Source organism: Cyprinodon variegatus, unplaced genomic scaffold (assembly GCF_000732505.1).
Source record: "Cyprinodon variegatus isolate N-32 unplaced genomic scaffold, C_variegatus-1.0 Scaffold153, whole genome shotgun sequence".
Lineage (NCBI taxonomy): Eukaryota > Metazoa > Chordata > Actinopteri > Cyprinodontiformes > Cyprinodontidae > Cyprinodon > Cyprinodon variegatus.
This window is the reverse complement of record NW_015150606.1, coordinates 1,260,962-1,272,202: the sequence shown is the minus strand read 5'-3', so window position 1 is coordinate 1,272,202 and position 11,241 is coordinate 1,260,962.

The following is an 11,241-nucleotide window of genomic DNA, read 5'->3' as shown; positions in this document are numbered from 1 at the left end:
TCCTTGTTTCCTTTAAGTCTTCCTTGCGTCTTTCATTCCTTCCTTGTGTCCTACTCTGTTTTACAGGGTATATTTTGTTCTGTGGTATTTTCGTGTTTTTATATAAATAGAACAAACTAAGAACTCTGGAAGAAGGGGGAAACTTTGACATGCGAAATGTGTGAAAACCCTGCTAGTAAAACTTTTCTCTATTTTAATATATTATCAAATAAATGTAGGAAACATAAAGAACATTTTCACCTTAGATATAAAAAACTGAAGTTTTTGGTAAAGTATTAAACATTGCTTCATAATGTCTCATTCATTAAACCTGATGTTTTGCCAAAAACAAAAGTTGTGGCCTAACCCTAAAATTTGATCTACGTGACTCTAGGATGTAGTTAAGGATGCAGCACACTGCACAATGGCTGGAATATTGGTGTTTTATAACAATTTGTTGCAACTAGACAAAAAGAAGTTAAGAAACATGTTGTAAAGGCTGTTATGATACCAGGGACCTGTTCTTCCTCAGTGCTGCAATATTTTAAAACCATCAACTGTGTTCAGTTCAGTTCATAACGGTCACGGATTTGAATTAGAAAAAGAATAGTGTTCTATAACAATATTAATTCAGAGACAGACAATTTGCCTCATGTTCGTGAAAACAGAGAAAGGAAAAAGGTAAGGGAAGAAATCATTCGAGGAATAAAAACCAGATGACAAGAACAAACAAAATTATAGGTAATGGGGAAAAAAGAAGAATGAGGAATCACTGGAAGTTGGACACAATGAGAGGAGGAAGGATACAAAAAAAGGAGGGAAGGAAAGAAGAAATAGAAGGAGAAAAGAATCCCGGAAGGCCAAACATAGATGGAAGGTAGGACATTATGATGAAAAGATAAAAAAGAATTTAATCAAAAAGAAATTAATAAGAAAAAAACCTGAGAACATAACCAAGGACACAAAACAACAATGAAAGAAATTTCAACTGCTAAACAGTAGAAAAGAGAATAAAACATGAAAATATGCTATTTATTTTTGCACACTTCATCAGACCTAAAAAAAAAAAAAAAAACTAAAACTAAAACATCAGATTCTAACCTATAAAGGAACTTAGTCTAAATAGGGATATTTGGGAAGGCACAAATTGAAACATATATGTATATACACATGTTTTTCATTCAATTTCTTCTTATGCAATAAGGTAAACATGTAATTTCATTGTTGCCCACTAGATGTCAGTCTAAGCTGAGATAAAAACAAAAGCTTAGCCTGTTGAGTAGATCCTCTGCCTTGATTTCCCCATAGAAAAGCAAAATATCTATACATATATATATATCTATATATATAGATATATATAGATATATATATATCTATATATATATAGTTATCAATTTATTGTTTTTAAAATAATATATATATATATATATATACACAGATAACTAAAGAGGAAAAAATGTTATTTCTAATAATTTTAATCATTTTCAAAACAATTATTGAGCTGCGGTTGGGTAAAAAAATGTATATACCAGCTTCAGAATGTAACTTAATGTATAAAATATCCTACAGACGCCTCGCCTGTGTGGTTCAGGTATAATTTCCCACCTCTTGTTGTCAAAGTAGATGCCTTTTATTACCCCATTGTGTGTGTGTGCCACCTTCTCCTCAACAGATTGCCATTCCTTCTAATTTATGCAGGGTAACCTTTTGTAAAATGTCCATATGCTTGATATGCCTCCCCTCGTGCAGCCGTTCACTAAGCAGCTCACTGTAAACACAGATGGACCCCACTGCTGCAGAAACTGAGTCAAACATCTGTATCTATGAGCAGCATATTGCTAATATATAACCTACACCGTACCAATGGAGGGAGGGTTTATTTCAATTTTTTTAAGGATATTTAAAGGGAAGATGTATATTTTGCTGTGATGATTGAGTTCAAAGATCCTTCTTTATGAGAGCTGACTCGAGGCGCACAAAGGGCACTGATGAGGTAAAATGCGTTTGCCTCTCCCCTATAATCTCCTTTTTTTCTGCCACTCTAAAAAAAAAAAGGTAGCAGTTATGGAGGGGGCTCCTTTTCTCTCCTATAGCTGCCCCATTCACTTGTACCACCTCTCTGAATGAAGATTCTTCTGTTATAATTTGCTGGGGCCATCAGAAAAAGAGAAAAAAAACAAAACAACAAGAAATACGGGGGCCCAAAGGGGTGAATGACAGGAAACACATTATGTTTTTTTTTCTCTCTTTCAAGGAGCTGCAGGTTTCAAACTGCCAGCTAATGATTGAATTAATTCGACAAACGCAAATGATGCTTCTTTAGGAAAAAAATTGAAAGAGCAATTCTTCAGGTGCCATGTCAATTCAAAGAAAGAGAGCAAAAATAATAGAGAAAAAAAGGAAGCGTTTATAACTTAAGGAAAGAAGCTCACATCCTCCCTCCGAGCACTCCAGTTCAGGATCCACCGAAAAAGATTTAACATAATAAATGCACTGTTTATAAATTTAGATAAACCCATGTGACATTTAAGTGTAATTTTCATTTAAGTGGGACACTCTGCCTGGGAGTAAAGCAAACGTGTTGGAATAATACGCATTCTATTACACTAGCGGAGCGTGTTTTACATAATTTCACTGACTCGGAGAGAAAATGAATAAACAAAGAATTATGTAAAATGTTGTGATCTGGATTGCTGGAATAATGCACATGATTAAGATGCGTAGAAAACTAAAGAGGAGGGGAGATGGGTCGCTGGAGCTGCGTAGAGTGTTGGTAGAGTTAGGGAGGCAAAGGAGGAAAATAGGACACTAAACTTTAAGTTTCATGGGTAAAATGCCCTCCAAAATAAAAGCAACTCTTCTAAAATGAATACATGTATTACTATGCATATTTTATAAAATAAAAGTAAAAAATCTACTTTAGTTTGAACACATATGGAAAAAAGCACCAGTGTTTTTTTTTTAAATATAAATATAAACAGAGCCACATTTATAGGATCTTATGAAAGTTTCTATAAATTCACCATAACCAAAGTTTTTATAACTAATAGTTGACTGTAAATTGATTAGATTGTTGATAACTTTTAAAATAGTCTTTCTTGACTAGAAATGACTTGTCAAAACAAAAGAAGGCACCATTTAAATACAGTAGTTGTGAATGTCATCTCATTTAAAACCAAAGAACTTGGAATGTATCCTCCTTTTTAATTTCCATTTACTTTCTTATTTTAATAAAATTAATTGTTCATTTCTGTAGCTTTTCCCTTATATTAGTTTCAAAAACAGATTTATTTTTTTTATTTACAGTCAATTGTTTTGCTCGCAATGTTGCTTATTGTATTATAAGAGTTCAGTATTTTGTTTTGATGGTTATGATCTGATTTAAAAGCTTAAAAAAAAACAGAAATATAGAGTTTATTTTAATTGCAAAGGTAAAAAACAACTGATTCACAGTTCAAACAGTCACAGCGATCTGATTTTTTCCCCAACTTTAGACATTTTTGCTAATTTTGGCAGACAGAGTCATAGTAAAGGTCTTCTTCCTTGAATATAAGTTCTAATTGGTCTTATAAACATAATCTGGCTGCAGTATGTTGTAATAAAGACTAAATCCATACATATTCAATTGAATTTTAATGCACCAGTATATAAATTGGATCCACTTAATCATATAACATATAACATCTTTAATTATATAACATTGAAATACATTTTTCCCTCTGTCAATAAAAACTTTAAAAGTTTAAAATCTGATTTGCAGATAAAAACACTCATGCAAACAGAAGTTTTGTGCATATTTATTACATTTTAAATGAAAACCTTCTGGCTCAGCCGTTCTTTAACAGACATTCTTTATTTTATTTTATTTTTTTCATATCAACCTTGCATATTCCAGCTCTGTTTTCTACCTGTGCAGCAGCTGGAGTCAGAGCTGAACTTTTACGCCCTATATCAAGGCCTGTATCCAAAACAAGATGATTGAACTTTGCCACTGGCCCCCGCTGTTGTTTTTAATGGTGATGCATGGATTTTCTTTAGCGTGCTGCCAAGCGGCTCAAATTAGCATGCCATTTAGGAACCCGCGATCTTGCCTAAAATAACACTCATTGCATAATATCCCCGATGAACAAGCTCCGGTAATACGCCACAATTAAGCCGGAAAGCGTTTTGCATCTGCCAACCCTTCCACTAGCTGCCATTATTTGGCAGTAGGTATACAAAGGGGTTATGGGCAGTCGTTTGATGGACACGCAGGGCTTTTGATTTTTAATTTTAATTGTAATCCTCTCCACTTGAGGACTTGGAAATCGTTTGAACCCCCCCACCAACACCGTCACTGCCGCCGCCTCCTCCTCCTCGCTCTTCTGGTTGGGGATGTAGAGTATTTACCGGCTGCCCACTTCTCAACCATGTGTAGCTTTAAAAGGTGTAATCCCAATGAAATGTAAATCACAGTTCTTGAAAACAAATTACGCACAAAGATAACAGGGCCGGCGCTCCATCAATAAAGCATCAAAAATAGCCGGAGAAGCTTCTCCGTTTTTTTCCCTTTAAATATATATTTTCACTCTGGGCCCAGATTGTGGCAGACATGTTATCAGGGGGTAATGGTGAGCTGTCAACCAAGCCAGGTTGATTATAAGGTTATATAGTAAACAATCTTGTCTAATTGTGGTGGCCAAGCATCACATTCATCAAGCAGATATAAAGAAAAGCCAGGTTCAGCCACTGCCATCGATGGCAGCCCCTTCTCACTAACTCAGAATAATTGCCTCTCTTTCTGTTCCCTCTTTTTTTTCTTCCATTACCTGCAAACCCTCAACTCTGTTAGAAAGCTGCTCCATCAAACCAAAGAGAAAAAATGCTTCATCTGAAAATGATAAAGACAGTTACTGCAAAGCTACCGGTTGACTTCCAAGGTGGGGAACGGACCTCTCGTAAGCAGACAGTGTTTTTATTGAGCTCAATCAGCTCCTTGTTATTGCCAAAGTCGGTCAATTAAAGAAAGCTTGGGGAACAAATTTGCTACAAATGGAGCCTGTTGATGTCCTGGGAGCAGAGAGAGGGAGGTGACAATCGGGAGGGGGTTTACTTTGCAGAGGTCTGCCCTCCGTCTCAAGTCGTAGACCCGATAGAAAAGATACACAGGCAGCCAGGGGGTAAGAGGCCAGGTTTTCTTGGGCCTTCTCCATTAGACGGGTGGTTGGAACAATCGGCGCCGTTGTTCAGGCCGGGGGGAAAGTGATGAGGTTGCAAATGGATTCCTACGGAGGGAAACAAAAGATGAGGAGATCGTTTAGTGTAACCGGACTCTCCGGTAGGTGCCCCTCTTGGACACGTTAATTGATCTCATTTGTTACCTATACCTGCCCGATCAAGCTGCTATCATTGGCGGGGAGAGGGAATAAGGGGGGCAGGTGAGTGTCAACGTCCTGTGAAAAAGAAAGAATAAATGCTAAAACGTGCTGAAACAGAGAAGTAGAAACTAGGAAATAAATGAAGTTAATGAGAACATGAGGAGGGTAGAGGTATGTTTTCACCACTCTAATCTTACGGCGCGTCTCGGATGGGGCCAGAAACTAAACACTCCAAAATATCCCAATTACACCTGCACTTCTTGTCCCTTTGTGACAGGAATTCCTGATTTTCCCTCTCTGCTCTCTGAATCTTGGCAAACACAAAGTGGACGATTGTCCGGCAGTGATGCTGAGACGACCCCGCTCAAACATCCATGTCTGTTTTTACCTGAGGCGTGCGGATCAGATGTACCCTTAATGGACCTAATTGGACACTGTATTGGTTAGGCATTTTGGAAATTGGTCTGTTTTCAGGTATCTATCTGTGCAATTTATTTTTTTGTGAATTTCCTACACCTTCAGGAAGATTTTCAATTTCAATTTCAATTTCAATTTTCAATACGATGGGGAAAAAAATCAAGCCTCAAAGTTGATGAAACTGCTAACTTGACGATGTTTAAACCAAAATAATTGAATAAATTAATAAATATATGGCGGATGGATTGTCTAAGGATGGGTGGCTCTTGGAAGAAGGACGGAGAGAAACAGTAAATCCAAAATTGGATGGACAGACTGAGGATTAAATTGTCCAAAGAACGGACAACACCACAACTGAAAACTTCAATCAAATGCTTTTCAAGATTTTGCACAAACCCAGAATTATAAATAAAGAGCTTTAAATAGCCAAAAATGCTCTTCTATAATATTAGTTTACTACTACTACTTCTCACAATTGATGCTTTCCCAAAAACTGATGCATTGATTGGCCTTTGGTTAAAAGAATGAAGGACTAATCTTCTTGCCCTCAGCGATACAAAGTGCAAGTTTGTTTTTTCAAGGTTCTTGAAAAGTGAGCGCCCCATCCCTAGCTCTGCTCTTTTGTCTCAGCGTGTCTTTTGCAACTTTCACCCCCCTCCTGCCAGCGTGCCTTCTGATTCTGGCATGGCAGGGTGAGAGCTCTCCAAGCTGCCCGCAGCTTCTCATGCATCTTCCTTGGCTGTCACAAGACGAGATGGGCGCCATTCAACCCAATTAGTGAGATCCACTCTGATGGTGGGAAGAACAAAAAAAAAAAAAAAGGAGGAAGAAATCACATTTTCTTTTTGCCCCTGTCTGTCATCTGCCAATTTCACTGGAAGTAAGAGAGTGGCATCAATTAATGACCGTGGGCCGGAGGCAGCACCGGCACTGGCACAGGCGCAGCATGTTTCAGGCGTCGGGTGGCATCATGTGTATCCTGCATCCTCGCCGAAGCTAAAGCAAATGAAATGAGACTAATAGGGAGCTCGTTTCCAGCCACTGATTAAAAGGCCTGGGAGCTCCCGAGGCATCGCCCAGGTCCAGGTCCTGGCCTGGTGTCACGTTGCTCCTGTAATGTCATTTTGGACATCGTAACGTCTGTCTCCCTGAGGTCATCTTTCTTTAGACTCTGCCTTTTTTTTTTGCTTGTTCCGCAACAAAGCTGGGTTAGGAAATCTACTTTCTGCTTTGGGGGTGTTAATTAAGGGAAGCATCAGAAATTAATCAACAAATTCACTAGGGCGAAGGACGATGTGTCTGAAGGCCTGGAAACAGAGTCCATGAAGCGCCCACGGAGAAGAGGCCCTCGGCTATGGCCGGGCGGATAAACAAGTGCACAGACGGTGATCTGACACAAAAATTCATGTAAGTATAAAATTTTACACTCATTTTCCCTGTCAGCTTGTCACAATGAATTATAAAGGTTGATTCGATTATCCGGCTAAGGGAGATCATCCACGCCCGGTCATCTGAACACCATCATATGGTCAACGTCTGCTGGTGGAGGCCTGTGGTAGAACCACAGTACTGAAGTGAATCCGCAGGAACATTTGAGGTGGGCGACCACCTTCCCTTGATGACGATCACCTACGGACGTTCCAACTTACACTGGAAACTTTGAAAAACTGTATTCAAAGCAACTTGTACTCTTTGAGTTTCCTTTTTATGGGTTTTGCCCACTTTCCTTCTCCTTTCATTCACCTCATCTCCACCTTCATTAAGCCAGTACACTTAGATAACTCTCCTGTTTTGTCTTTTAATTTATCTTTGGAGTTTTTTTTTTGCCACATTCTCTAATTAGCACAATGCCTGCAGGCTATTTGTGACCTTTCCATATGTAAATAGACGAATGCTTCCCTCCCCTCTCTCTTTTCTTCTTCCTTCTTCTTCCTCTGCCTCTGAATAACTTGCAGTGACAGGGCTACTGCGCGAGCTTGTGCTTTCCATACCCTAGCCGGATGGATGACACCACTCAAGGAGTGCTTTGGCGGGGGCCCCAGCGATATCAGCGAAGCGAGGTGGGGTTTCTTTCCTGCGCCAGCGTGGTGATTGACAGCTGCCAGGTGTGACACCGCCAGCTTGTCGCAGCGTGCAGCAACTGTCTACTGTCACTTCCCCTTTTCTCGTCAACACTCGCACCCAAGCGGTGCGTCACTCACGCCGTCCTTTAAGTCCTCTCGCCCGCAGTGCTTCAGCAGCTGGAGAGCACTAACTGCGGAGTGCACTTTGGAGAGGTCTAACCGCTCCGCAGCAATGCTATCTTTATCTTATACCAGATTTAGTTTTATACTTCAACTTAATTTTATCTTCCCTTAGATTCTTTGTGGGAATTTCAGGCAATTTCTACCTAAAATATCCAGTTTTATTTTAATTCTGGCAGTGCCTACCTTACTTGTAAACAGCCTAAAAAACTGTCCAGAGCAGAACCAGTTCTTTTTCGAGGAAACATCACCACTACTTGGCTCCAGGAAGCCCAGTTTTGGGAGGTAAATGAGACCAAACACATCCTCTACACAATTATTACCAAACAGACTCCTGCACATTGTTCTTGACTTAAAGTCTGGTGTCGTGCAGCTTTTGGCTATATCTTTGCTTGAGTACACTTAAGTCAAATAATCAGGTCATAAGCAAGACCCATTAGAACTTGACTTTAAGATGAGGAAGTAATTCAGCAATTTGATCCAGGTGTGTTGGGCCAGGGATGCAACCAAAAGGTTCAGAACGCTGGACCTCAAGCTAATGCAGTGGTGTTTTTTCTGGCCAATGCCATACCTTCTGATATGGCGTTTCAGTAACATTGTTTCTTTTGTTTTCATTTAGGATACATTTAAACTTTTGCTATTTCAGTCCACATTCTACACCTGTGCACCACCTTATGTTGTTTTAATGTGTTGTTAGACCTCATCAAAGTAGCAATGTAATACTAGTTGCTCAAGCTAATTTACTTTACCTGATAAAAGCGCACACATCTTTTTATGTTACTTATAAATTTGATAGTATTTCCAGATTTCTTCATTACATGTAACATAACCCTGATTGAATTAAACTGTTTAAATCAGTTTCAGTGTTTAGTCGTCTTTACTATACATACATACATACATACTCTCATTTACACCTAAAGCCGGGCATACACTGTGCAATATTTTCAATCGCTACAACTCAAACTGTACGATGAAACAGTTCACACTGTGTGACCCAACGCTCTGATGCGATCCACCTGCTCGCACTGCATGACCAAAAACCACACGTCAGACTCAGCATAGAGAGATGGCGCTGGTCGGACTCATCAGTCTGGAAGAAGAACTCCCTTGTTTGCACATGCGCAGTGCTTGAAGTTCTGGTAAATCGGGTCATAGCTCTGCTTAAACGGCAGGATTTGTCCATGAACACCTCACAACGGCCGACTGAATTTCAAACATGTTTGATTTTCTCCCTACCTTATGATTCCTGATCAGGAGGTAGTTGCGAGTGGCTTATCAGCCCTCGTTACCCCCTGTACACTAAACAATGCCTGACGCATTATCAGCCCTATCGAAAAAAATTCTCGCACGACTGGAGAATCGGTCCGAAAAGGGCAAAAAATCGCACATTGTATGCCCGGCTTAATCTAATGCCAGCTCTGCCGGTTTAACTTTTCGTTTTGCATTTCCGGCATTCTTTCGGCATAATGCTGTTAGCTTAGCATTTCCTGAGTCTGAAGCAGTTTTCTTACCAAGGTTGTGAAATATCCTAGTCACTTTTTCAGTTATTTTCCAATCAACATTTATTGTCTCTACCTGCTAAATACTTAACTTGAAGAAAAAGTACAAGTATGATCTTTTAGCGAATGGTTTCTACATATGTGTAGTCTGCAAGTAAATCTGTTAAAGTAGTAAGTCATGTGAATCATACTTATTCTTACCAGTGCTGTTAAATCATAGTTGTTCATGAGGCCATATTCACTCTATCAAGGGTTTCAGAAGAGACAGGCCCACAGCCTCATCCAACCCCCTCTGTGCTTAAGAGTGACCATTTAAGGAGAAAGCTTTTGTCACCAGTTTTCTATGTAAATTGTGTGCTTTATTAGTGAAGAATATTCGATTTTTATTCAAAATGTCCTCATATTTCAAATCTTTATTGTATTCAAGAGAAACAGTTCCACAACCTAAATTTCTTTCATCCTACTGACATGGACTTTTACAGGTAGTGGTTTGATGCTGAAAAACAGTCCGTCTGTTTCCTCCTTTCAAAGAACACTATTGCAGTTATAACAAAGATCTATTTGGAATATATTGATTATTCAGTTGGTAACAGCAAGACAAAGAAAGATATTTTTTTATGGAAAGCTCATAAAACAACCTATTGGTATGAAGACAAGAGCCTAACAAAAAATTGATCTTCTCTTATCCTTCCCTGTTTTAATGAATATGCCTGAGTTTCACTTAGAACCCCATTTTCTAAAGTCCAGATAAACCTGCATATATTAAAGATAATGTTTCCCCATCTTCAAAAATGTAAGTTCCTCAGTGGCGCCAAAAGCTGTTCAAGCTAGGTTAAGAATGGGAACATGGTTTGGCTTGAAGCCACCATGTCATGACCGTCTAAATATTTGACCAGCCACAGAAACAGGGTTGGACTGGGCTTTAGCAGCACATACTGTAACTGCTGAGATAATATGTTTCAGTGGTTTGCAGAATTAAACGAAGTCTGATGTTTACTTCAACATGTACGTTCCCTCGATTCCATGATGTTTCTTTCCACAGGAAACTGCGAGCCGTGTGTAAGATTTTCGTGGCAAATGTACTTCCTCAAGGAATTCTCCTTTTAAACTACTGTGTCAGAATTATGCAAAAGAAAAAAATAACAGACACATGTATCCATCCATGGAAGGGCAGTCTACTTCAAGCTGACATCTTGAAAAACAACATTATAATGATAATTTAAAAAAGGGTTTTCCCAGAAATTAATAGACAGGCTTCAGCGACCTCCATTAATAAGACCATCAAGAACAGTAACTTCATGTGTTGTACTGAACTCTCCTCAGTCAACACTTAGCTGCATTGCAAAATCCAACAATCTATGTCTCAAATACCTTTACACCTATAGAGACTTTCAACATATTCTCATTATCAGTTTGTATGAAATCGTATGAAAAGTTAAGCACAGTATTTCTTGGGTTTTTGAAGTTTTTCTTCGAAAAAACATATCAGTGCGCATGCGCAGCCAGCCAGGCGAAAAAAGCAGATCAGCGGACGGACATAAAACTGGGACGGACGAGCTTTCGACAGTGCAATAATTACTTCATGATGTCTCTCACTAGGTTGCTTGCTGTTTTGTATGTTAGGGTAAGGGTTAATTGTATGTTAAATTGTATCTTATTGAATAGTGCGTAAGATGCGCATGCGCACTGATATCTTGTCTCGAGGCAAGACGTAAAAATACGACGAAATACGACGAAAAAAACGTC